Here is a 24,849-nt window from a genome sequence, read left to right on the forward strand (position 1 = left end):
GAAACCTATGGCCCGGAACTCGTTGCTGAATTACCATAGTTGCCACCCAAAGTCCCTTCGGGATAACCTGCCCTATGGGCAATTTTTACGTATACAGAGGAACTGTACAGATAAATCTTCCTTTGAGACACATGCTAGGAACTTAACACGAGATCTCCTGGATAAAGACTATCCTAAACAACTGGTGTACCGATCCAAAAAACGAGCAGCAAACAACAACAGAGATAGCCTATTAGAAGTAATGCCTCCTAAAGAAAAGACAGAAAGAATGACCTGTGTTACGACTTTTGGTACACTATCAAACCAAATCACTACCATCATTAAAAAACACTGGGGCATTCTAAATACGGGAAAAGACAAACTGCCCGTCCCCCTGTTTGCCTTTAAAAGGGGACAAAACCTAAAGGATAAATTGGTCCACACAAGGCCAAGGACTGAAATCCCAAAAATGAGAGGTACCCTGTGGGAGATGCCTGCTGTGATCGGACACCATCCTTGTGGACAGTGTGCAGCATGCCCCCAGACCTGTAAATCGACCATGATCAACATTGGTACAGAACATCCATGGGAACAACGTAGGTTCACGAACTGTAACAGTTCTAACCTCATATATTTAATCAGTTGTCCCTGTGAGAAAAAATATGTGGGGATGACCACGAGAAAAATAAAGACTAGGATCTCAGAGCATAAGAGCTCTTAACGCTGTAATAAGCAAACGACACGAATGACCAAACATTTCTTAGAGGCCCAACATGCTCCGACCGATTTGCACTGGACAGTGCTAGAACAACCACTAATCCCCAAACATATCACAGACGTAAGCACCTTCTTACACAAAAGAGAACAAAGATGGGTGTATAAACTACAAACCGATAGAACAGGTCTGAATGAGGACATCCCATGGATGTCGCTGTAGGTTCCTGGTGAATTGTTCACTACATAAGGCGATGCGCATCCGGGACCTTTGCGATACACATGCTGTATACTATCAGTATGCACCTGTTGTCAACCGCTGTGATTTCTGTTGTGGACTTATGAATTCTAATGTTAGTGGTGGTTTACAAACAATACAAATAAACATATACATAAGTTTGTTTGCGTGCTCCAAGATAAAGGTTCACTGTTCCTAAATATCTGAATCTATCCTGCAGGCTAGCATAATACACTGCGTAGAAAATGACACGTTCATCTGCAAAGTGCTAATGATTCACTATATACCATGGCTTTTCAAGTACCATCTAAAATTCATCGACTAGGAGCTATTTTGATCATGAGTGTCTTTTTACATCTATTTTTGAGGCTAAAAACCGCCGGCGCACTACATTGCCTAATAGATCTATCGCATGCATTCGTGTGCGTCATGATTCTAGTATGAGAACTACATTTCCCATCAACTGTGCAGTTCCAGCGCACGCGACAGAGTCAGTCACGTGATCCTTCCCTCGTTCCACGAAAAAAAGTTTAAATTACTGCTTCCTGTCCGTCCAGGTACCTCCCATTGACAGCCTAGACGAAGGCGAGGAGTACCGACGGACAGGTAAGCGGGTGGGGAACGAGGGACCTACGAAGTGGACTCTAGCGACCTTTTCTTCGCAGATGGGTTGCACGCTTAAGAAAGAGATCCATGCGTAGCTTAGTGCCTTGTCACTTTCCGCTTTTAGCCCAGACACCCGATAAACACACACGGGTGCTCCGCTCGATTCTTTTTGTACTAGAATTCAATCGAGCGCTTATATCTTCATCTAAGCTCTAAAAATTAGCTGCATTACTAAGATGTATACAATTCAAATCACAACATCTTTGACCTTCCCTACACTGTGCTGTAACGTAAGACTGCTGCTAAGTGCATAAGTTGGGGAAAGGGGTGTGTCTGCCATATTGAGCTCCAAAGAGCTCTTCCTCCTTCATTGGTTTTTTCTCCTTTTACATTTAATAGAGCGGTGCTCCATTTGTACCTGAGCTGTAGCCGGGTGAGGTGGAGAGTTCATTCCCCAGATCGTGGGTGAGTGAATACAAAGATTTCCTTTTATCTTTTCTCTACAAGGTTAATTTTGGCCTTGCTTTCAGGTTGACTAGTAAGCAATCAGTGACCAACATTGGTTGGCAAAACACTCAACATCACAAGAGATTTTCCTTGTGCTTGAAGCTATCGCTATTAACTGTGTGCATTTCTTTGTGTGTATGTTTTGTTCGTCCATCTCTTGGTGACCATCTGGATCATTTCGACTGGCGATTTCAGGTGATATGATTTTGATCACTTAAAACACTTTCTTTAGCAGCAGCATTTCATTGTGAAGGTCCTGATGAAGCAGACAGGTATCTTGTGAGCCTATTAATCTGCAGAAACATGCCGACCTGGATTACACCTAAGTAGTTATTTGTTAACACTACTTTGCACTGTTTTTTAACCTTGGGTGTGGGTAGGATCCTATTAAAATTCTTTTTTCCACTCCTACAACCCAATATTAATTCACTTAATCACATGCTACACATTGCATCCTCTGCACTGCTAGTTATATTTCTTTACCCCCTGATACCAATACATAGTTTTCATTTACACATCACTGTTTCCTTCAAAAACGATTAGGACACAATCCACCTAATCCATAGTGGAATTGTTTCCACTTCCTTCGGGTGAAGGATCCCAAGTGATGTAGGGCGGTACAGGACGGGTATCTGATGGGAACTCATTTTCACCATGAATACCTTGGATTCAGGGATTGCATCCTATCAACAGCATACAGTTGTCTAGATAGCTTTACTTTGTTTTTTGACCCGTTGTTATACATGGTTCTTTCATTATACGTGGGGATTATAACAATGCAAGGTCAATAAATATTTCCCTCACACGCCCTCTTTATTGAATTAATGATTTTCATATGGCCATGCCTGAACTGGGGTGGTGTGGAGTGCAAAAAAAAGATGGATTTAGGACCAGATCTCTGTACTGGGGTGAATGTATGACATTGTTCTGCATTCTGTCCATCAATTGTTGTTTTTGCATTTGCCCCAATTGATAGCATATCCAGAATACTTCCCAAAATTTGTAAAAATATTGAGGACCATATGGATGGACCTGTATGGGTTCGCAAGGTATAACAATATATCATCTGCATAAAGGGATATTCTATCTTCGCAATCGTGGGACCACTGCAAACCCCTTGTCATTACATCACGCCGTATCCAGGCCACCAAGGGCTCCAGCATAAGCGAGAACAGCAGCGGCGACAGAGGGCAACCCTGTCTGGTGCCTCTTCATAGAGGAAACTGCCTGGATGTGTAGTTATTTACTTTGACCTGCCCTAAAATGTCTGTATAGAGTAGCCGTACCCAGAGTATCAATTTTCGGCCCAACCCTGCTCTTTCCAAAACTTCAAAGATGTAGGGCCATTCAATTGAATCAAACGCCATAGAGGTGTCAAGGGACAGTATGACTGCATCCTCCTCTAGATATCGCTGATGCGCTAACACATTATGGAGCCGACGGATATTAAGAGCCGTATTCCTCCCTGGCATAAAACCAGATTGGCCCGGTGCACAGGGGAGGATATCACTGTTCCCAGCCGCGTGGCGAGCACCTTCGCCAAGACCTTCGCCTCTACATTGATCAATGAAATCGGCCTATAGGAACTACAATCATCCACCGGTTTGCCATCTTTGTGAATTACCACAATGCTTGCCAGCCACTGATCCGGTGGTAGGGTTCCCCTCTCCCAGCTCTCCTGATACATTCCTCGCAAGTGCGGGACCATTTGGGAAGCCACTATCTTAAGAAAATCCACTGGGGTACCATTAGGCCCTGTAGGAAGGGGGAGGCTCTAGTTGGCGCAGTGTAGTACTAGCGACAAGCAGGGACTCTCTCTTCCTCGTCAGGGCTGAGGGTTACCTTCCAGACAACCTCTGCTTACCCTCTAGGTAGTGTGGCTTAAGCAGTCCTAGGCTAATCTTTGGGGCACATAGGGTTAAACATTTGCAATATTACACCATCACAACCAACCCACCACACAATGACACCAAACTGTATTTGTAAAAATATTTATCTTTATATAGATTTCAAGCAGGCTTGTAAATACAGTTGTCAAACTTTCAATAGCGGTTCCAGGTTACTTAAGTTCAGTTTGCCACAGTTCTCTTTTAGCAATAAGCAATCTTTCGGGCCTTCTGCCCAGGTTCAACAAGGTACAGTGTCTCGTAGTGCCTCAATGCGCTCTCTGCGGGGGCCTCGAGGGCCAGGAGCCGTGCGAGCCTCGGTTTCAGAGGCGGCTCGCGTTGGGAGCAGATAGCGCGGTGCGAGCTCGGGTTGCAGGACGCTCGCACCGTGAGGATACAACACAGTACCTTTCAAATTCTTGTGGAGCGGGCGGATTCCAGGGGAGCTGTCCCACGTCGCGTTGCTTTTCCGGGGTCGCTGTTCGCTGCGGCTCTCAGCCGGGCAGGTCACGGGTCATCCGGGGCGGCGGTGCTCTGTGGCGGCAGGGTCCTTTCCTCGTCGTTCGCTCCGACCCTGGAGGCGGCGGCGGTGTGGTGGCGGCAAGTGGCAGTACAGTCCCCAAGTGCAGGACGTACCCAGCCAAAGTACCGGTTGCAGCTGTGCGCTCACAGCTGGGCTGTCGGGCAGGCTACCGACCAGAGGGGGTTATCACAGGGCGGCTGTCCGTCTTCGCAGGTGGATTGACGGCTCGAAGCGCAGTCAACTCGGGAGCTTGGACCGGACGGGTCCTCCTTCACTTTGCTCTCGGGCTCCCGGTGCAGTTGCGGTCACGGTGCTCGGGCCAGCGGCGGCTGGACCTCACGTTGCTCTCGCTGTTGCTTTGGGCCCGGGTCACGGTGCTCGGGGCGTTGTCGATGCCTTGGTTACGGGGAGCGTGGCAGGCTTGCCCAGCGCTCCCAGACCCCTCTGTCAGTACTGCAGCGATAAGCAGCACACACAGTCGCTTTCTTCAGGATGTAGCGCCCACTGGTCCTGGGGCGCTGGTCAGGGGGCAAGTTCAACAGCAAGCCCTTGGAGATCTTTTAGCAGAGTTTGGCACAAAGTTTCACCAAGCAAAAGTCTTCTTGTAGTCTTTCCTTTTCCTCTCCTTCTGCAGCAAGGCACCAGACACAGGCAAGAGACAGCACTCTTCCTTGTCCTTCCCGGTCCTTCTCGTCGGGTAGAGTTCCTTCTGTAGCCCAAACAGGATCTAATTTACAAGGAGCAGGGCTCCTACTTTTATACTGCATTTCTTTTGTTCTCGCAGGCCAGGGGGGCCTTCGCATAGCCACTTTCAGTCCTTGAGCACTCTGGAGGGTGTACTCCGGCTTCTGCTTTCAGTGTGAGGGGCAGGCGCATCAGACGCCCCACAGGAGGTGGAGCCAGCATTGTGCGGACAGGGGCAGCCAGAGTACCTTGTTGATGGGGCTTCGCCTTTCCTGGGCCAGGTGTCGGCTGAGTCATCAGTCGCTCCCCAGGAGGGTGGAGCCAGCATTGTGGTGGCAGAGCACCGCAAGATTCAGAGTCAAGAGCCACTCCTACCTCCCACTAAGGTGTAATCTGCGCATTCACCACCTGTCATCCCCCAGCCCTGTCACTCACACATCCCAGACAGTCAGATACACATACCAGCAGAGGCGGGCTGAAATGGTTAGGCAAGCAAATGCTAACTTTCTAAAAGTAGCATTTGCAAACACAGGATATTAAAATAAACTTTACTAAAAGAAATATTTTATCATCCTGAGTTCAGGCATACTAAACACGACTCTCTACCATGCTCCCTGAGCCTGCTGGGATTATAGGGTGTAATAATTCCAGCCGCTCATTCTGGCCTAAAAGGAGCAGGTCGCCTCCAATAGTGAAATACAAATTTAGTTGTAAGTCACTACTAGGACATGCCACACACATCAGGGCTTGTCCTACCTTGCACTTACAATGCACCCTGCCCTCAGGCCTACCAGAGGGGTGACTAATATGAAGTCAAGGGAAGGTTTCGGGGCTGGCAAGTGGTTGCACTTGCCCAGCCAGCATGGCAGTACGAGACTGCACGCGGGTTCTGCGGTGGCAGTCCCCAGACACATCTTACGGCTGCTTCTGTGGGTGGCGCAACCAGCGCTGCAGGCCCACTAGCAGTATTGGCATTCACAAGCCCTGGCACTCCTAGTGCACTTTACTAGGGACTAACAGTAAATCCAATGAACCAATCATGGATACCAATCACATGTACAATTTACAGTAGGGAGCACTTGCACTGCGGTACGGGTCGGCCGTGGCGCAGTGCCCTGAGTATCGGAAAACCAGCAAAACATCGGAGGCACACCAGCAAAAAGTGGAAGGGAAACTCACGCCAAGGTGCCAGGTCTAACATGTGTCCCCTCCAGCTGAAATGTGGGGGGAACTACCCTTCCCCAGGGAGTTCCACATCACTAAGGCGGAAAAATTTGGACAGACCATCAGCGTTGGCGTGATCTGTGCCAGGGCAGTGTTCCACCGTAAAGTCCATACTCTGTAGAGAAATGGACCACCTCAACAGTTTCGGGTTCTCACCCCTCATTTGCATCAACCATCTGAGGGGCCTGTGGTCCGTCTGAACTCGGAAGTGAGACCCAAACAAGTAGGGTCTTAGCTTCTTCAGCGCCCAGACCACAGCAAATGCTTCACGCTCTATTGCACTCCACCTACTTTCCCGTGGAAGTAACCTCCTACTGATGAAGGCTACGGGTTGGTCAAAGCCCTCCTCAGTCATCTGTGAAAGAACAGCCCCTACACCATGCTCTGAAGCGTCTGTTTGCACTATGAATTCCTTGGAGAAATCAGGAGCCAGGAGCACGGGCGCCGTGCACATGGCAGTCTTCAGGGTGTCAAAAGCCTTCTGACAGGTGTCAGTCCAAATCACATTCCTGGGCTGCTTCTTCGAAGTCAGCTCTGTCAAGGGGGTCACAATCGTGCCATAGCCCTTGACAAACCTCCTGTAATACCCAGTGAGCCCCAGAAAGGCTCTCACTGCAGTCTGGGTCTTGGGGGGTTCCCAAGCCAGGATGGTCTCGATTTTGGGTTGCAAGGGTGCCACCTTGCCACTCCCCACTTGGTGTCCCAAGTACACCACGGAACCCTGCCCAATCTGGCACTTGCTTGCCTTGATTGTGAGGCCTGCTCTGCGCAGGGCCATCAACACTTCCCAGAGGTGTCGCAGGTGTTCTGGCCAGGTGCCACTGAACACCGCGATGTCATCCAGGTAGGCGGCACTGAACTCATCCAGCCCAGCCAACACCTGGTTGACCAATCTCTGAAAGGTGGCAGGGGCATTCTTCATTCCAAATGGCATAACCCGGAACTGGAAATGCCCATCTGGTGTAGAGAATGCTGACCTCTCCTTTGCCCCATCGGTCAAGGCGATCTGCCAGTACCCAGACGTTAAATCAAACGTGCTGAGGAACCGGGCAGCCCCTAGCCGATCAATGAGCTCATCAGCTCTGGGGATGGGGTGCGCGTCAGTCTTGGTGACTGAATTGAGTCCTCTGTAGTCCACACAGAACCGGAGTTCGGGTGTGGCTCCCGGCGCAGCAGCCTTTGGGACCAAGACCACGGGGCTGGACCAAGGACTGCTGGAAGACTCAACCACCCCAAGGGCAAGCATCTTGGAGACCTCCTCCTTGATGCAGGCCCGGACCCTGTCAGTCACTCTGTAAGCCTTATGCTTCACAGGTAAGCTGTCTCCAGTGTCCACATCATGGACGCACCAATCTGTAACACTCGGAACCAGGGAGAACAGATCTGGAAACTGCCCCAGCAACTGGCGGCAGTCTTCCTGTTGTTCGGGGGTCAGGGTGGGTGAGAGGTTAACTCCATCCACTGACCCGTCTTTCTCACAGGCCACTAAGAGGTCAGGAAGAGGCTCCGACTCCTCCTCCATTCCATCATCAGTTGCCAACAACATGCCCACTTCGGACCTTCTTAAGTGGGGCTTGAGGCGGTTGACATGTAGGACCCTCAAAGGGTTCCTGGGCGTCTTCATGTCCACCAAGTATGTCACTGGGCTCTTGCGCTCCACAACCTCAAATGGACCTGTCCACTTATCCTGAAGGGCACAGGGTTCCACTGGGGGCCAGGACATACACCTCTTGTCCAGGCTGAAGCTCGACCAGAGTGGCATTCTGGTCGTACCACCGCTTCATCTCCTCCTGGCTTGCTTCCAGATTTGCCTCGGCAAGTTGTCTGAAGCGCCTGGTTTGGTTTCTGAAGACCAGCATGTAGCTATATACATTCTGGGGAGATTTCCTGGGAGATTGCTCCCAGCCTTCCTTTACCAAACTCAGTGGTCCTCTCACGGGGTGACCGTACAGCAGTTCAAAGGGGCTGAACCCTAGGGACTTCTGTGGTACCTCGCGATATGCAAAGAGCAGGCATGGTAAGAGGACGTCCCACTTACGCCTCATTGGACCTTCCTGGCCCATGATCATGCCTTTCAGGGTTCGGTTGAATCTTTCAACCAACCCGTTTCCTTGGGGATGGTAAGGCGTGGTGAACTTGTACGTTACACCACACTCTTGCCAAAGGGACTTCATATACTTGGATATGAAGTTGGTCCCCCTGTCGCTCACCACCTCTAGAGGGAATCCTACTCGTGAGAAAATTCCCATCAGTGCACGTCCCACCACGGGGGCCGTCACTGTCCTCAGAGGGATGGCTTCAGGGTACCGGGTGGCATGGTCCACCAAGACCAGGATGAACCTGTTGCCCATGGCTGTCTTGGGGTCCAGAGGCCCAACAATGTCAATACCCACTCGCTGGAATGGCGTACCGACCACAGGGAAGGGTTGGAGGGGAGCCTTGTTCTTCCCTCCGCTCTTCCCACTTGCCTGGCTAGTCGGACAGGTTCTACAATGAGCGTCTGAGCTCTTGTGCATTTGGGGCCAGTAAAAGTGGGTGACAAGCCTGTCATAGGTCTTGTCCATCCCCAAATGTCCTGCTAAAGGCACATCGTGAGCCAGCCCCAGTAGGAAGGCTCTGAACTTCTGGGGTACCACCAGCACACGGGCTGACCCAGGTTCAGCAGCCTTAGGCTCTGAATACAGGAGGTCGTTCTCCCAGTACACATAATGTGTTTTGGCCTGAACACCATTGGCCTGGTCTGCAGCCTGCTGCCGCATACCCACGAGAGAAGGGCATTCTTTCTGCTCCTTGCAGAATTCCTCCCTGGAGGGTCCTCCTTCTTGCTGCCAATGGGTCAGCTCAGGCAGGTCCCCCAGTTCGGCAATCTGTTCCCCTGTAGGCTCCAGGGCATCCCCCTCAAGGTCTGCTTCCTCCTGGACCGTGGGAACTTCAGGGGCCGGTTTCCCGCGCCCCCTGCGCCTTCTCCCTAAGGCCGGTTCCTGGACCTCTCCTTCAGGCCCCAGGACCTCTTGATCACCCCTACTGGCTGCCATTGACCGGGTGGTCACGCACGCCCAGTCAGGCAGACCCACCATCCGCAGGTGAGTCGTCTTCTCCACCTTTTCCCAAGGGGAGTGCTCCAAGTCATTCCCTAGCAAACAGTCAACAGGCATGGTTTTCCTTACACAGACCTGCAGAGTACCAGAGACCCCCCCCCCACTCGAAGGGAACTTGAGCCATCGGACACTGACTCTCTGAATTATCAGCATTGATAACCCTACAGTAGGCATGGGGTACAACCTGCTCTTGAGACACCAGGTGCTGCCTCACTGCAGTCACACTGGCTCCTGTATCTCTAAGAGCCTCAGCTTCCTTACCATTGATGATCACCACCTGCCCATATTTCTTAGTGTTAGAGGGCAGGTAGTTTGTAGGGATCATCTCACTGTCTCCTAGCGAGACTAGGGTCATGTGAACGGGATCTCCACCCCCCGGGACCATCACTTCTTCTCCTAAGTGAACACTAGTCACTTGACGGGGCGGAGCACCAGTGGGTGCGGGTTTTCCAAACAGGCGACACTTGGGGTCACTGGATATGTGCCCCGGCTCACCACATTTGAAACAATTGAAGGGCCCCTTTGGAACAGGTTTACCTGTCGGGCCCCATTCTGCTTTGGGGGTGGGGGAGGCTGAGAACCTTTCTGCTGGTCCCCTTGGGGATTACTTTGGGGGCCTTTTTGGAACCCTTTCTGTTTTCCCTTGTCCCCCCCACTCTTCTGCTGGGGACCCTGCCCACTCTTGGCGGAGTCTCCCACTGGACCCTTGTGGACCCTGGTGCTGAGCCAGCGGTCCGCCTCCTCAGCAAGCTTCCTCGGGTTGGACAGCTTGCTATCGATCAGGTGTTGGCGTAACTCAGGAAAACAGTGATCAGACAAGTGCTCCCATGCAATTAAATCAAAGAGACCTTGAAAATCATTCACTTTGCTACCCTTCACCCAACCATCCAGTGCTCTGCAAAAGTAAGTCACATACTCCACATACGTATTCCCAGGCCGCTTAGTACATCCCCTAAACTTCTGTCTATACATTTCAGGGGTAAGCCCATACCTGTTCATTAAAGCTTCTTTCATGTGGGAATAGGACCTCTGGTTTTCAACGGGCAAATCTAGCAGGGTATCTCGCCCTTCGCTAAGGAACCTTCCCCACAACCCCGCTCCCCAATCCTTGTCAGGGACCCGGTGGGAGGACATGGCTACCTCGTATGCCCTAAACCACTGTCCTATGCCATCCCCCTTAAAGAACTCTTTAACTACATCTTTAGGGATGTGCACTCTTGACTATACCTGCACCAGCGTTGTGCTGCCACCAGAGGGAGGATGATCCAAGTTTCTCTCCTTTAGACTCATCTCCCTCATTTTCAATTCGTAATCCATTTGGTGCTTTCGCTCTTCCAGCGTCATTCTTTTGGTTTCAAGCTCCAGTTGGATTTTTAATTCTGCTAGCTTTCTTTCATGATCCCTCGTTTCCTTCCTGTCTGCCAGCTCCTCTGGCGACAGGCCTTTACCAAAGCTGTGCACGCTGTCTTGCCTTTCGAGATCCACCAGATCCACAGGTGCATTCTGCTCCTCAGTTGCATCTTGCTCCGCGCGGGCATCTTGTTCCTCCGGGGCCTTTCTGGACTCTATCCAGGCTTTCAGGGCCTTGTAGAGCTCTAGCTTGTTCTTGCAACCGGCGTGCGGAACCTTGAGTTTCTTGCAAAAAAACTTCAGTTCATTCTTTGAGTATTTGTCCAGCTTTGCGGCGTCCCACTCCACCTCCAACATCTCAGAGGTCGTGGACTCCGCTCCATCCAGGCTCTTCGTGCCCGGCATGGTTTCTCCGCTAGGGATCTTCTCTCGGCAAAATTACAACAAAACCTGTGGCCAAGTAACTGGACTGAAATCACTGTGCAATGGTCGGAAGTTAAGGTATAGACACTGCAAATGTAAATTCGAAAATCCTCACCGCTGCGTCCAATGTAGGAAGGGGGAGGCTCTAGTTGGCGCAGTGTAGTACTAGCGACAAGCAGGGACTCTCTTCCTCGTCAGGGCTGAGGGTTACCTTCCAGACAACCTCTGCTTACCCTCTAGGTAGTGTGGCTTAAGCAGTCTTAGGCTAATCTTTGGGGCACATAGGGTTAAACATTTGCAATATTACACCATCACAACCAACCCACCACACAATGACACCAAACTGTATTTGTAAAAATATATATCTTTATATAGATTTCAAGCAGGCTTGTAAATACAGTTGTCAAACTTTCAATAGCGGTTCCAGGTTACTTAAGTTCAGTTTGCCACAGTTCTCTTTTAGCAATAAGCAATCTTTCGGGCCTTCTGCCCAGGTTCAACAAGGTTCAGTGTCTCGTAGCGCCTCAATGCGCTCTCTGCGTGGGCCTCGAGGGCCAGGAGCCGTGCGAGCCTTGGTTTCAGAGGCGGCTCGCGTTGGGAGCAGATAGCGCGGTGCGAGCTCGGGTTGCAGGACGCTCGCACCGTGAGGATACAACACAGTACCTTTCAAATTCTTGTGGAGCGGGCGGCTTCCAGGGGAGCTGTCCCACGTCGCGTTGCTTTTCCGGGGTCGCTGTTCGCTGCGGCTCTCAGCCGGGCAGGTCACGGGTCATCCGGGGCGGCGGTGCTCTGTGGCCGCAGGGTCCATTCCTCGTCGTTCGCTCCGACCCTGGAGGCGGCGGCGGTGTGGTGGCGGCAAGTGGCAGTACGGTCCCCAAGTGCAGGACGTACCCAGCCAAAGTACCGGTTGCAGCTGTGCGCTCACAGCTGGGCTGTCGGGCAGGCTACCGACCAGAGGGGGTTATCACAGGGCGGCTGTCCGTCTTCGCAGGTGGATTGACGGCTCGAAGCGCAGTCAACTCGGGAGCTTGGACCGGACGGGTCCTCCTTCACTTTGCTCTTGGGCTCCCGGTGCAGTTGCGGTCACGGTGCTCGGGCCAGCGGCGGCTGGACCTCACGTTGCTCTCGCTGTTGCTTTGGGCCCCGGTCACGGTGCTCGGGGGGGTGTCGATGCCTTGGTTACGGGGAGCGTGGCAGGCTTGCCCAGTACTCCCAGACCCCTCTGTCAGTACTGCAGCGATAAGCAGCACACACAGTCCATTTCTTCAGGATGTAGCGCCCACTGGTCCTGGGGCGCTGGTCAGGGGGCAAGTTCAACAGCAAGCCCTTGGAGATCTTTTAGCAGAGTTTGGCACAAAGTTTCACCAAGCAAAAGTCTTCTTGTAGTCTTTCCTTTTCCTCTCCTTCTGCAGCAAGGCACCAGACACAGGCAAGAGACAGCACTCTTCCTTGTCCTTCCCGGTCCTTCTCGTCGGGTAGAGTTCCTTCTGTAGCCCAAACAGGATCTAATTTACAAGGAGCAGGGCTCCTACTTTTATACTGCATTTCTTTTGTTCTCGCAGGCCAGGGGGGCCTTCGCATAGCCACTTTCAGTCCTTGAGCACTCTGGAGGGTGTACTCCGGCTTCTGCTTTCAGTGTGAGGGGCAGGCGCATCAGACGCCCCACAGGAGGTGGAGCCAGCATTGTGCGGACAGGGGCAGCCAGAGTACCTTGTTGATGGGGCTTCGCCTTTCCTGGGCCAGGTGTCGGCTGAGTCATCAGTCGCTCCCCAGGAGGGTGGAGCCAGCATTGTGGTGGCAGAGCACCGCAAGATTCAGAGTCAAGAGCCACTCCTACCTCCCACTAAGGTATATTCTGCGCATTCACCACCTGTCATCCCCCAGCCCTGTCACTCACACATCCCAGACAGTCAGATACACATACCAGCAGAGGCGGGCTGAAATGGTTAGGCAAGCAAATGCTAACTTTCTAAAAGTAGCATTTGCAAACACAGGATATTAAAATAAACTTTACTAAAAGAAATATTTTATCATCCTGAGTTCAGGCATAATAAACACGACTCTCTACCATGCTCCCTGAGCCTGCTGGGATTATAGGGTGTAATAATTCCAGCCGCTCATTCTGGCCTAAAAGGAGCAGGTAGCCTCCAATAGTGAAATACGAATTTAGTTGTAAGTCACTACTAGGACATGCCACACACATCAGGGCTTGTCCTACCTTGCACTTACAATGCACCCTGCCCTCAGGCCTACCAGAGGGGTGACTAATATTAAGTCAAGGGAAGGTTTCGGGGCTGGCAAGTGGTTGCACTTGCCCAGCCAGCATGACAGTACGAGACTGCACGCGGGTTTTGCGGTGGCAGTCCCCCGACACATCTTACGGCTGCTTCTGTGGGTGGCGCAACCAGCGCTGCAGGCCCACTAGCAGTATTGGCATTCACAAGCCCTGGCACTCCTAGTACACTTTACTAGGGACTAACAGTAAATCCAATGAACCAATCATGGATACCAATCACATGTACAATTTACAGTAGGGAGCACTTGCACTGCGGCACGGGTCGGCCGTGGCGCAGTGCCCTGAGTATCGGAAAACCAGCAAAACATCGGAGGCACACCAGCAAAAAGTGGAAGGGAAACTCACGCCAAGGTGCCAGGTCTAACAGGCCCCATCGCCTTCCCAGATTTAATTTGGTCGATGGCCTTCCGATTCTCCTCATCCGATAGGTCTGCATCAAGTAGCTCTCTATCTACGTCTGAAAGAGTCGGTACGTCGCATTCTGACAGCAGTTGACGTGAATTCTCTGCGGTATATGACGCCGAGGGCGAGTACTCTGTTGTTAGAAGTTAAACATAACACTGCACTGTGATAATGACAGTTCGTAATGATTGACATCTAAAGGTAGGAAGGCTCGTAGTTGGGTAAAATTTGAAAGTTTGGAATACAGGGGAGAACAATCGGGTAACTGGGCATTTAAACAGTATAGCGGGAAAACGTCAAATTAAAGAGCAGGGTTATGTTATCAAACCATTTGTTGAAATATGAAATGTAGTGGGACGCATAATTTAATGGCCGTGCTTTCTTTACATTTTTTAGTGAATCCCTGAAGAAGGGCTATAAATTAAGCCCCAAATGCATTGGAGAATAATCACTAAGGATATGAACGTTGTATAAAGCATGCGACAGAAAGAGGCTTGAAGCACATCTGCCGTTGTAGAAGCTAACTATACAATTTGTTTACCACGTAGCTTGATGAACCTAGACGAACAATTTGGATTACCTGGAATAAATGGATTAAACAATCGAGCAACTTGGTGTATTTATAACACATTGTTGGTCAGCAATAGTGCGCCCATTGCTGGAGTGCGCAACCGCTTCACTTTCTTTATTACTTTCAACGATAGGGCATATCCTTTCAGAACCACGTTATAAGCCTCCCAAATCGCCTGTGCCGACGCTACCGAGTCTACATTTTCCTCCAGAAAGTATCCAGTCTGCACCCCGAGCTCCTCCCTGATATCCGGGATTTTAAGCAACCATGGGTTAATAACAATAGTGCGACTCTGCTGCTTTTCTCCATGAGTAAAGTCTATCCCTGTGTGTGCCTTTTGTTATTGTTTTACTAACTGACTAGGCGCCCTGTGTTTACTTACTAAATCTTTGGCTTTGGGCACCTTACCGGATGGTTGTGCACAGAGCAAAATACTGGAGTACTTACTTCAGGAACCCCATTTATTTGCCTAAAGACCATTCAAGGGGAGATCTTGGTCTTGGGGTACTCCTACGACCCATGGCTCTTTCTAGAGTAACAAGCATGGAAGTTATACCCTTTCTTGCCTTTGCACTTGCCTATGAACCCTTGATATTAGAATTCTTGATATTTTCTCGTTTTCCAAAGAGCACTTACTAGCACGAGGGGGCTGTTATCACCTTTACTATGATAAATTGTTTGTGTTACAATTTATTTGGGTATTTAAATACTTAAACATTACCTCTAAGTTAAGACTGACTGTTCTTTACCAAGCTACCAAGGGAGTGAGCACAGGTTAATTTGGGGTGTGCTTGTGCCTTACCCTGACAAGGATTGTGGTTACTGCTTGACCAGGGCTTATACCCTTGTGAACCAACAATCACATTTCTTACAAAAGCAAGTAAGCTTGAAATACTTATGGTGAAAAGCCTGTGTTAAAGATAATATGCTTTTAAAATGGGACGTATTTTATTTCCTCAAATCTCACAGATTACTGTAGTAGGTAAGGGTTTTGGTGCTGATGCCACACTCGAACAAAACATGGTGATGGAATATTTGCACAATGATAACTCTTAATAGTCCCTCTTATAAGGGATTTTTATATTGTTTTGCTAACTGGAATTTTGTTATTATTTATAAGTTTGTTATGGTGTACTTGATGATCTCCTTGTGGGAACGCATTTGTTCCGTAAAGTAAGAATGAATTGATTATGGAGACAAGCAGGTAAAATAGGTTTTATCATTTTGTTTTCGTGTTTTGTGTTGATGCCATAGGCTTGATATGTCTATTATGAAAAGCTACAATAAAGGCACTAGGCCTTATTTATTATGAAATCCATATGCTAAATCTAATAGGCTTTAAGGATAGGTTATTATTACACTGTGTTAAAGCCAGCAGACATAAGCAATGCTTTTGGTGTTGATTACACCGTTTGACAAATTGTAGGGGAAGAAACATTTTTCTTGTAGAATCACTTTGAAATGCCTGACAGGTTTAGAGGTTTACCAGGATCCTGTATAAGTGTCATGTACAGTCCACTTCTCTCATGACCGCATGTAGTAAGAAGCAGTAGGTTTCCACACTTCAGCGATTTGCTCTTTTGTCCTGTGAGTGACGGAATTTGTCTGATTACATGCACACATCTGCCTGAAAATAAGTGTGCTTCAGTGCCAGGACGGGTTTGCTAGTCCTTCAGAATTATATTTTCCCCTCGGAAAGGTTCCAGTACATTTTTCCTCTTTTTATATTTTCATTTTTAAAGCAAACTACAGCCCCCAGTCAGTGCTAATGGGCAATTTGAAGTAACAGGTGGATGAATGGATTCATGGGTTTAAGGGTGAGGGATTGCATGCCTGTGTGCCGACATAATGATTGTTGAAACGCATCAATGACTTAAGAGGCACTTTAAACTATAAGAAAAGAAAATTATCATTACCAATGACTGTTTATCCATCGAAGCAAACACAAGGAGATTATGGACAGAGTGCTGACACTTTTCAGACACTCACCCCCAGTCACAGATCTGGATTGAATCCATCATCATTCTTTAGCTCACTTCACCAGCCCAGTTCAGTCCCAGCCATATGTAAATCAGTCCTGACCCTATTCCTCAAGGGAACAGTCCAGCCCAAACTGCCAAGCCAGGACTTCCCTGGACCGGGAACAAGCATCCTGGGACTGGTTTCCAGGTAACACTCCTCATCAGCCAGGCTAGCTTTCATCCAGTGGCAAAGTGAGCATAGGACCCATGTCTGGACATACTCTGCCAACTTAGGACATCATCAAGGAGATGATGGATGGAGTACTGAAACTTTTCAGACTCACACCCCCAGCCACAAGTCTGGGTTGAATCCATCATCATTCTTTTGCTCACTTCGCCACCCTAGTTCAGACCCAGCTGTATGCAAATTAGTCTTGACACTGTTCCTTATGGGAACAATTTAGCCCGAACTGCCGAACCAGGTCTTCCCTGGCCTGGAAACAAGCATCCTGGGACCGGTTTTGGGTTAACACCCTTCAGCAACCAGGCTAGCTCGAATCCAGAGTTTTAGGGAGAAAACAATGGTTTTTGGTGGCCTAAAAAGGTCCTTGTGTTTATGAAATATAGTTTATGTTATTTGAATCAACCCTGGGAGACAGGCTTTTTTTTGTAGGATAGCATATAAAAGGATACTTTATTCTATTTGCAAACCTATATTTCAAGTGCTCACATTGGTGACAAAGTGCATAGGGTGACTGAGTGATAAAATACAATAAAAACTATATACAAATGTCACACAAACAAGGATATATTCCACAAAAATATATACAATGGGGAAAAGGAATTTCCTTGGTAGGGTCGACGGCGTTTCGATCTATATGATTTTAGATCATCATCAGGACATGGTGAGCTTGTCTGAAACAGTATTGGAAATTGGAATAGTTTTAGTACTAGATCCTACATGAATAAATTCTAAGCAAAGTGATTTTGTGCTCCCAGTGGCATATCAACCTTAACATATAATTGGGACGTGCATGTTGTTTGAAGTTAGAAAAAATTAATTAACCGTGACGTCTCGCGCTTTCGTGCCTATTCAATAAAGGAAGAAGCATGCGTGGAGGCGCGCTTGTTCTGAGAAAATTAGGGCTTACTTAGAGGAGTGGTAGAACACATTTCCATCCAGTTAAACAAATTGGTAATTTGATTGCTGAGTCGGAGGATCTGGGAATGTCAGAACAAGAGGAATGGTTATTAGGGGAATTATTTACATTTAGGATGTAAATTGCTCTGTTCCACGTTGGGTAGGCACTTACTAATATCAAGTGTCTTCAGAAAATTATATCAATTGTTTTCTTAGGTCTAAGTTTTGAATGACGCCACAATCTGTGCGTGAAGAGCAAAAAGATTATTATTTTCTTTAAAAATTAGGACATTTAGAAGCAAAATAATTAATTAATTAATACAACTGAATTACCCATAATAATATGGTGTTGTATCATTTATCATGCAAGGCAGACGGTGAAGGTCTTTGTTACCTTTTTTCTAGAACTAAATCAGGGGGAAAGGTTAGTTGCTAGGCGATTTTACATAATTGGATTAAGTGAAAAGCAGGCATATTTACCAGTTAGTTGTACATCGTCCCGGCGGGAGCTGGGGACAAAGAAATGATAAAATATTAAAATCCTCGATTATTAGAAGATAGCGCGAGCGCTACGAAATTAATGCAGTTAATTACAGGTCCAGAGTCCTAGCACAGGGGGAGGTGGGGGGTGGGTTTTCACTTACTTATACAACGTTAATGGTGCTGCAGGAAATTAAAATATAATACATTATACTCGTGTGTACATTTGAACTCAGTAAATATAACGTAATCACATTTTACAGCAGCAGGCTGTACAAGTCTGTGGTAATTTATGCACGATTTCCATTAACGTTCACACAAGGAATTGGTTTAGGGTCTTAGTATTAAGAGTCTTGGTATATAGAGTCTAGATATTTGGAGTCTTGGTATCAAGCCGGCCACAACTGTTCCACTCATCGAGAGTATTCAACCCTCTTTGTAGGTAAAAATCCATTTGCATTCAAGACGGCTTAAGATGGTTTGTTGGTTACCGCCTCTTGCATTGGGCCGCAGGTGGTCAATGACCGCCATTTTATATCATTTTCAGAATGTCCAAGTTCCAGATAGTGGTTCACCAGTGGTGCAGTTGTAACCTTGCAGCGAATTCTGCTTCGATGCTGGGAAACCCTGGTCTTTATTTGTTGAGTTGTTTGCCCAATATACAATTTTTTGCAAGGACATTCGATGCAATATATCACATTTTTTTAATTGCAATTGGTAAAAGATTTAAGCATATGTTTACAGTCAAGGGACCAGTCCAGCCCCAATTGCCTAGCCAGGTCTTCCCTGAACCGTAAACAAGCCTTCTGGGTCTGGTTTTGGGGTAACACCCCTCATCAGCCAGGCCAGCTTGAATCCAGTGGCAAACTAAGCAAGGGACCCACATCTGGGCATACCCTGCCAAGTTAGGGCAAACAAAGAAAACACAAGGAGATGATGGACAGAGCGCTTGAAACTTTTCAGCCACTCATCCCCAGTCATAGATCTTGGTTGAAACCATCATCATTCTTTAGCTCACTTTGCCGTCATTTCATGCATTGTATTACATTCCTATGTGTAAACTATTAAGCAAACTAGATAAACTTGCTTATAAAAGAAGAACATATGCCATTAAAAAGATTGGCTCATTGAATTGATGCATTGTTAAAAAATAATAACTCAAAAGTATTGACATGGTTTTGATTTGGTTCAATTGGCCAGCAATCTGCGTTTTGATTTTGAGATGCAAAAGGACATATGTAAAACCCATCAGTCACACGATCTGAAGATCAGCTCTATTACAAGTCCTTAAATGTTACTGCTTTCCTTTGAATCAATAAAGCAGAACGTCATCTCAAAGATGGTGCAGTACTCGAACTAACTTGAGCAATTAGCAAAAGATGGTCAAAGTGCAATCCAAGCTGAAATACCATATCCCGGTCAGTATTGGGGCAGTAAAATAATATATGGAGATCTGACATTTTTAAGATTTGTGTAATGATTTGTATTCTACTTTTTCAATTAGCATACATTTTAACATTAATAAAACCCACAAATGAGACTGTAATGTCCCTTAGCGCTTAACAATATCTTTATTGCTTACTGGTATTTGTTTTTTATCGATTTATTTTATTGTAAGACACCAATATTCCGCCAAGACCACGTCACTGTACATGTAGGGATGGAAGCACATAGTCAATCATTAGCAGTAGCATATTTAGTGTACAAAACAGCATGTTGGCCCTGAGGAGTGTGCTGTCTAAGAAGAGTATCTAAGAACCCCCTGCAAGAGGCATTGTCTGTTTAGCTAAAGAGTACACCTAATATATATGAAATAGAATGTTTTGTTTGACAAATTAATAAATAAAGCCTTAATGGGCAAATAATAAGTAGGCAAAATATAATTATTTAAACATTTATGTGCCACCATTAACCTGGGTCATAAGCAAGAAAACACTTTACAATGTAAATTTGAAAGTAAGTAATTACTAGAGTGCTTGCTATGGCAACCCAGGCAAAAGTCAAGCATTTAGAGGGGATAGTTAGGCTAATCAACTAAAAATAAATAGTATCTTAGGCCCGGGACATCAATAATAAATAGCAGTATCTACCATGGTGATATTGCTCTGTCACAAATTGGACATCCACTGACGTTGCATTACAGTTTCGGCATGTGCTAGGCAGACAGGCATAGCTTTTTTTCTTCAACCGGTGAAGGACAGAAATAGGAGCACTAGCGGTATCTGGGTCCAAGGTCTTTTTCCAGGTCTCACTTAAAGATAGCTTAAACTGTCGTTGTCGAAAACCTATTGTTTCTAATACATTCAAATATATACAAGTTGCAGGTTTTGGCTCAGCCCCTTGCTGGATGGCTTTCTGGTCTTTCTTATTCATTACTTCATATTCAATCTCTATTCTTAGTTTGTCCAGCCTCTGAATCATTTATTTTTTATTTTGTTGTGATAGGATGGCTTGTCTCCTACCCCTCCTTGCATTGAGGAAAACTATATAAGCACTCCATGGAAGGGAACATTTTCTTGCTCTCTCCCTCATGTGCTGCTTTCCTCCTATAACCCCACCCCTTCCCCAATGTGTTATGTTATGCAGATTTGTACAGCACACTATCTCCTGGCACAGAGCAGGTGTGAGTCTAGCCTCACCCATGACCTAGGGAGACTACTCAGAAAATCAGGTCTTCAGCTTCTTGCTGAATTCAAGAAGTGAGAAGGAGGCTCTTTTGTGTAGTGGCAGGTCTTTCAATGCTTTATGAGTGATGTAGGAGAAAACTCGACCATGGGATTTGTGCAAGTAGGAGTCTGGATGGGTGAAGGTGCCTGAAAGGTTTGTGAAAGTAGATGCAACTTTTGAGGTTTGCCTAGGCCAGTGTAATGTAGTACCTTGAAAAGGTGGGTCAGGAGCTTGAATTGTGGTACGTTGGTACGTTGTGAAGTGGAGGGGGCAGTGGAGCTCCGTCATGTATGGTGTTATGTGAGTACGGTGTGGGATGTTGAGAGTTATTCTGGCTGCTGAGTTCTGAATGATCTGCAGCCTTCTCTTCTGTTCATCCCAGCATTGAGGCATAGAGGGTGTTCCTGTAGTCCTGCTTGCTTGTGAACAGGGCGGGCATGACAGTTATCTGGGTGCTGATTGGGGGCCATTTGAAAATCTTCCCCAGCATCTTCACGGTATGGAAGCAAAAGGTGGTAACAGCATTGACTTGGGCAGTCATGTCAAGTATGATGATCCTGAAGTTTTTGGTGTGGGTAGGTGTCGTTCCTAGCTCTGGTGATCACCAAGTGGAGTCCCACAGTAATGTGTTCTTCCCACAAAACATGATTTCGGTCTTGTCGGTGTGCAGCTTCAGACAGCTGGTCTTCATCAAGTGGGTGATTTTAGTCATGCAGGCATTGAACTTGATCCAGGTATTGGGCGTCTTGTCCTTGAATAAAACAATGAGGTGCATTTCATTAATGTTGTGAGAGCGAATAACGCTGGCCAGAGATGTCATGTATGCGTTGAAGAGGGCTGGGCTCAGAGAGGGTCCTTGCTGAACTCCGTAGATGAGGTCACAGCATTTGAGGTGTACAGTGCCAGGCTGGCTGGGTCCTTCCAATCATGAGTGAGCAGATCCATTGGAGTGTGTGCCTTGGATACCATTGTTGTGTAGATGCTGGAATGAGCATAGGGATGTCAAATGCTGCATAGGGGTCCAGGAGGATGAGGACCACAGTGTCTTCTCTATCCAGAATCATGAGGATGCAATCCGTGGCAGCAATGAGGGCAGTTTCCGTGCTTTGGTTGGGTCTGAACCAGAGTTGATGGTCGTTAAGGTATTTAGTGAGGTGTCAATTAATTATTTTCTCAAAGACCTTGGCTAGGAATGAAAGCACGGAGATAGGTCTGTAGTTAGCGAGCATTGAAAGGTCAACAGAGGGTTTCTTCAGCAATGGGAAGACAGTTGCTCCCCTTCTCCTTCCACAGCTTTTCTATTGCCTCCCCTGCTGACTCCTTTTTCAGTTTGAAACTCACCCTGCTTCTCTGTTGTATCCCCACTCCCACTCCCTGCTGCTCCCACCGTTCTGTGGCACTGACACGTAATGTTCTTTTAAAAAATAATTTATTTATAATATTTTATGGATGGTATCTGCAAATTGCTAACATGCCTTGCTGTTTGTTTTCTCAAGTGTATTTTTTAAGCACATTTTTTTAATGTGCAACTTCAAGACTGGCATCTTTTGTTATGGAACAGGTAAATTAAAAACAAAATGGATCAGCATCTCGGCATATACATGCATATAGATGATAATGCATATGTGCATATACATCATATGTGGCCACTGTGCTTTCATGATGCATATGTGAAAATGAAACAAACAAAGGTGGAGGGGGTCTGAGGGGGGTATGAGATTAAAGACCTAACAACACCCTACCCCTATTGAACTAGTGAAAACACATAAGGGGTGCTAAGGTCAGTAGTAGCCTCAAATGTCTAACGTGTACTCAAAAGATAAAGGTATAGACTGTGAAGGTATATACTGTAAGGGTGAGAGAGCAAAGCAGAAGTGAACCCATCAGCCCAACCATTGGCGGAACTTCATCATCTGGGTTTAGGAAGCACCAGCCTGGTATCCACTAGGTGTCTCACCTTGAGAGGAATGTGAGTACAACAGCTAGTGTATATTACACCAGTGATAGAAATCTGGGTAGTAGTGTATGAAGGGCTGTGGGAGGTGAAGGAAGTTGCAGTGTACAAAGCATATGTGCTATTGAAAAAGTAGTGAGATAAAATTGACTAACATGGTGCCTAATAAACCTTTATTCAGACGGTCACCATGGTGCCAAAATTAAAAGCAGAGTGTGAATGGATGTAAGCATATATTACCATTCATAGGTGAATCAATCGGTCAACATGTTTCAGCCTAAGAAGGCTTTCTTCAGGACCTAATAAGACACTACTGCAACTGTGATAGTAAAGATAAAAGTACATACCATGCCAGAGACAATGACCTACCAGTCTTATGTGAGTAAATTGGTAGGAGATGAAGTCATGGTATTTTGAAACCAACTGCTCCCGCAATTTTGCTAGGAGATGGCCTCACCTCGTCTGGCGCTCGCTCAGGACAATGAGGCCCGCTCTGTCCGTCGGTACCTCTGATCCCTTATGAGTCCGCATGGCCACCCTCTGCGTTTTTACAAGTTCGGGAATGCGAACTTACTTGTGTGGTCGCAACGGTCGCGACCATGTTGTTTCTACGTGTCCAGCCTGTTTGCGACCCTGTGGTTCATCACGGCCCCCCTCCGGGTCATCACTGCCACCCTCTGGTTCACCAATGCCACCCTCTGGTTCATCACTATCACCCTCTGGTTCACCACTGCCACTCTCTGGTTCACCACTGTCACCCTCTGGTTCACCACTACCACCCTCTGGTTCACCGCTGCCACCCTCTGGTTCATTACAGCACCCCCTGGTTCACCACTGTCACCCTCTGGTTCACCCCTGTCACTCTCTGGTTCATCACAGCACCCTCTGGTTCACCACTGCCACCCTCTGGTTCACCACTGCCACCCTCTGGTTCACCCCTGCCACCCTCTGGATCATCACTGTCACCCTCTGGTTCGCCACTGCCACCCTCTGGTTCGCCACTGCCACCCTCTGGATCATCACTACCCCCCTCTGGTTCATCACTGCCACCCTCTGGTTTGCCACTGCCACCCTCTGGTTCATCACTGCCACCCTCTGGTTTGCCACTTCCACCCTCTGCTTCATTACTGCCACCCTCTGGTTCGCCACTGCCACCCTCTGGATCATCACTGCCACCCTATTGTTCATCACTGCCACCCTCTGGTTAATTACTGCTACCCTCTGGTTCACCACTGCCAACCTCTGGTTCATCACAGCTATCCTCTGGTTTATCACCTTGTGGTTCACCACTGCCACCCTCTGGTTCATCACTGCCACCCTCTGATTCATCACTGCCACCCTCTGGTTGATCACTGCCACCCTCTAGTTCAAGGCTGCCACCCTCTGGTTGATCACTGCCATCCTCTGGTTCATCCCTGCCACCCTCTGGCTCATCACTGCCACCCTTTGGTTCATCACTGCCACCCTCTGGTTCCGCACGGCCACCCTCTGCGTTACCAGTGCCACCCTCTAGTTCATCACTGTCACCCTCTGGTTGATCACTGCCACCCTCTGGTTCAAGACTGCCACCCTCTGGTTGATCACTGCCACCCTCTGATTCATTACTGCCACCCCTTGGTTCGCCACTGGCACCCTCTGGATCATCACTGCCACCCTCTGGTTTGCCACTGCCACCCTCTGGTTTGCCACTGCCACCCTCTGGTTCGCCACTGCCACCCTCTGGTTCATCACTGCCACCCTCTGGTTCATCACTGCCACCCTCTGGTTCACCACTGCCACCCTCTGGTTCATCACTGCCACCCTCTGGTTCAAGGCTGCCACCCTCTGGTTGATCACTGCCATCCTCTGGTTCATCCCTGCAACCCTCTGGTTCATCACTGCCACCCTCTGGTTCCGCACTGCCACCGTCTGGGTTACCAGTGCCACCCTCTTGGTTACCAGTGCAACCCTCTGGTTGATCACTGCCACCCTCTGGATCGCCACTGCCACTCTCTGGTTCACCACTGCCACCTTCTGATTCAACACTGCCACCCTCTGGTTCATCACTGCCATCCTCTGGTTGATCACTGCCACCCTCTGGTTCAAGGCTGCCACCCTCTGGTTGATCACTGCCATCCTCTGGTTCATCCCTGCCACCCTCTGGTT

General features: G+C 48.0%; 1 long non-coding RNA gene across 1 annotated transcript in view; it reads left to right on the top strand.

Moving 5' to 3' along the window:
* Nucleotides 1–19,619, top strand: part of LOC147731207 (uncharacterized) — a 30,527-nt gene extending 10,908 nt beyond the window's left edge. Inside the window, exons 2-4 of the long non-coding RNA XR_015308622.1 lie at nucleotides 14,327–16,002; nucleotides 16,404–16,731; nucleotides 17,351–19,619. This is a non-coding gene — a long non-coding RNA (uncharacterized LOC147731207). The remainder of the gene's footprint in view (nucleotides 1–14,326; nucleotides 16,003–16,403; nucleotides 16,732–17,350) is intronic.
* The last annotated feature ends 5,230 nt before the right edge of the window (nucleotides 19,620–24,849 follow it).

Source organism: Lissotriton vulgaris, chromosome 2_1, assembly GCF_964263255.1.
Source record: "Lissotriton vulgaris chromosome 2_1, aLisVul1.2, whole genome shotgun sequence".
Taxonomy (NCBI): domain Eukaryota; kingdom Metazoa; phylum Chordata; class Amphibia; order Caudata; family Salamandridae; genus Lissotriton; species Lissotriton vulgaris.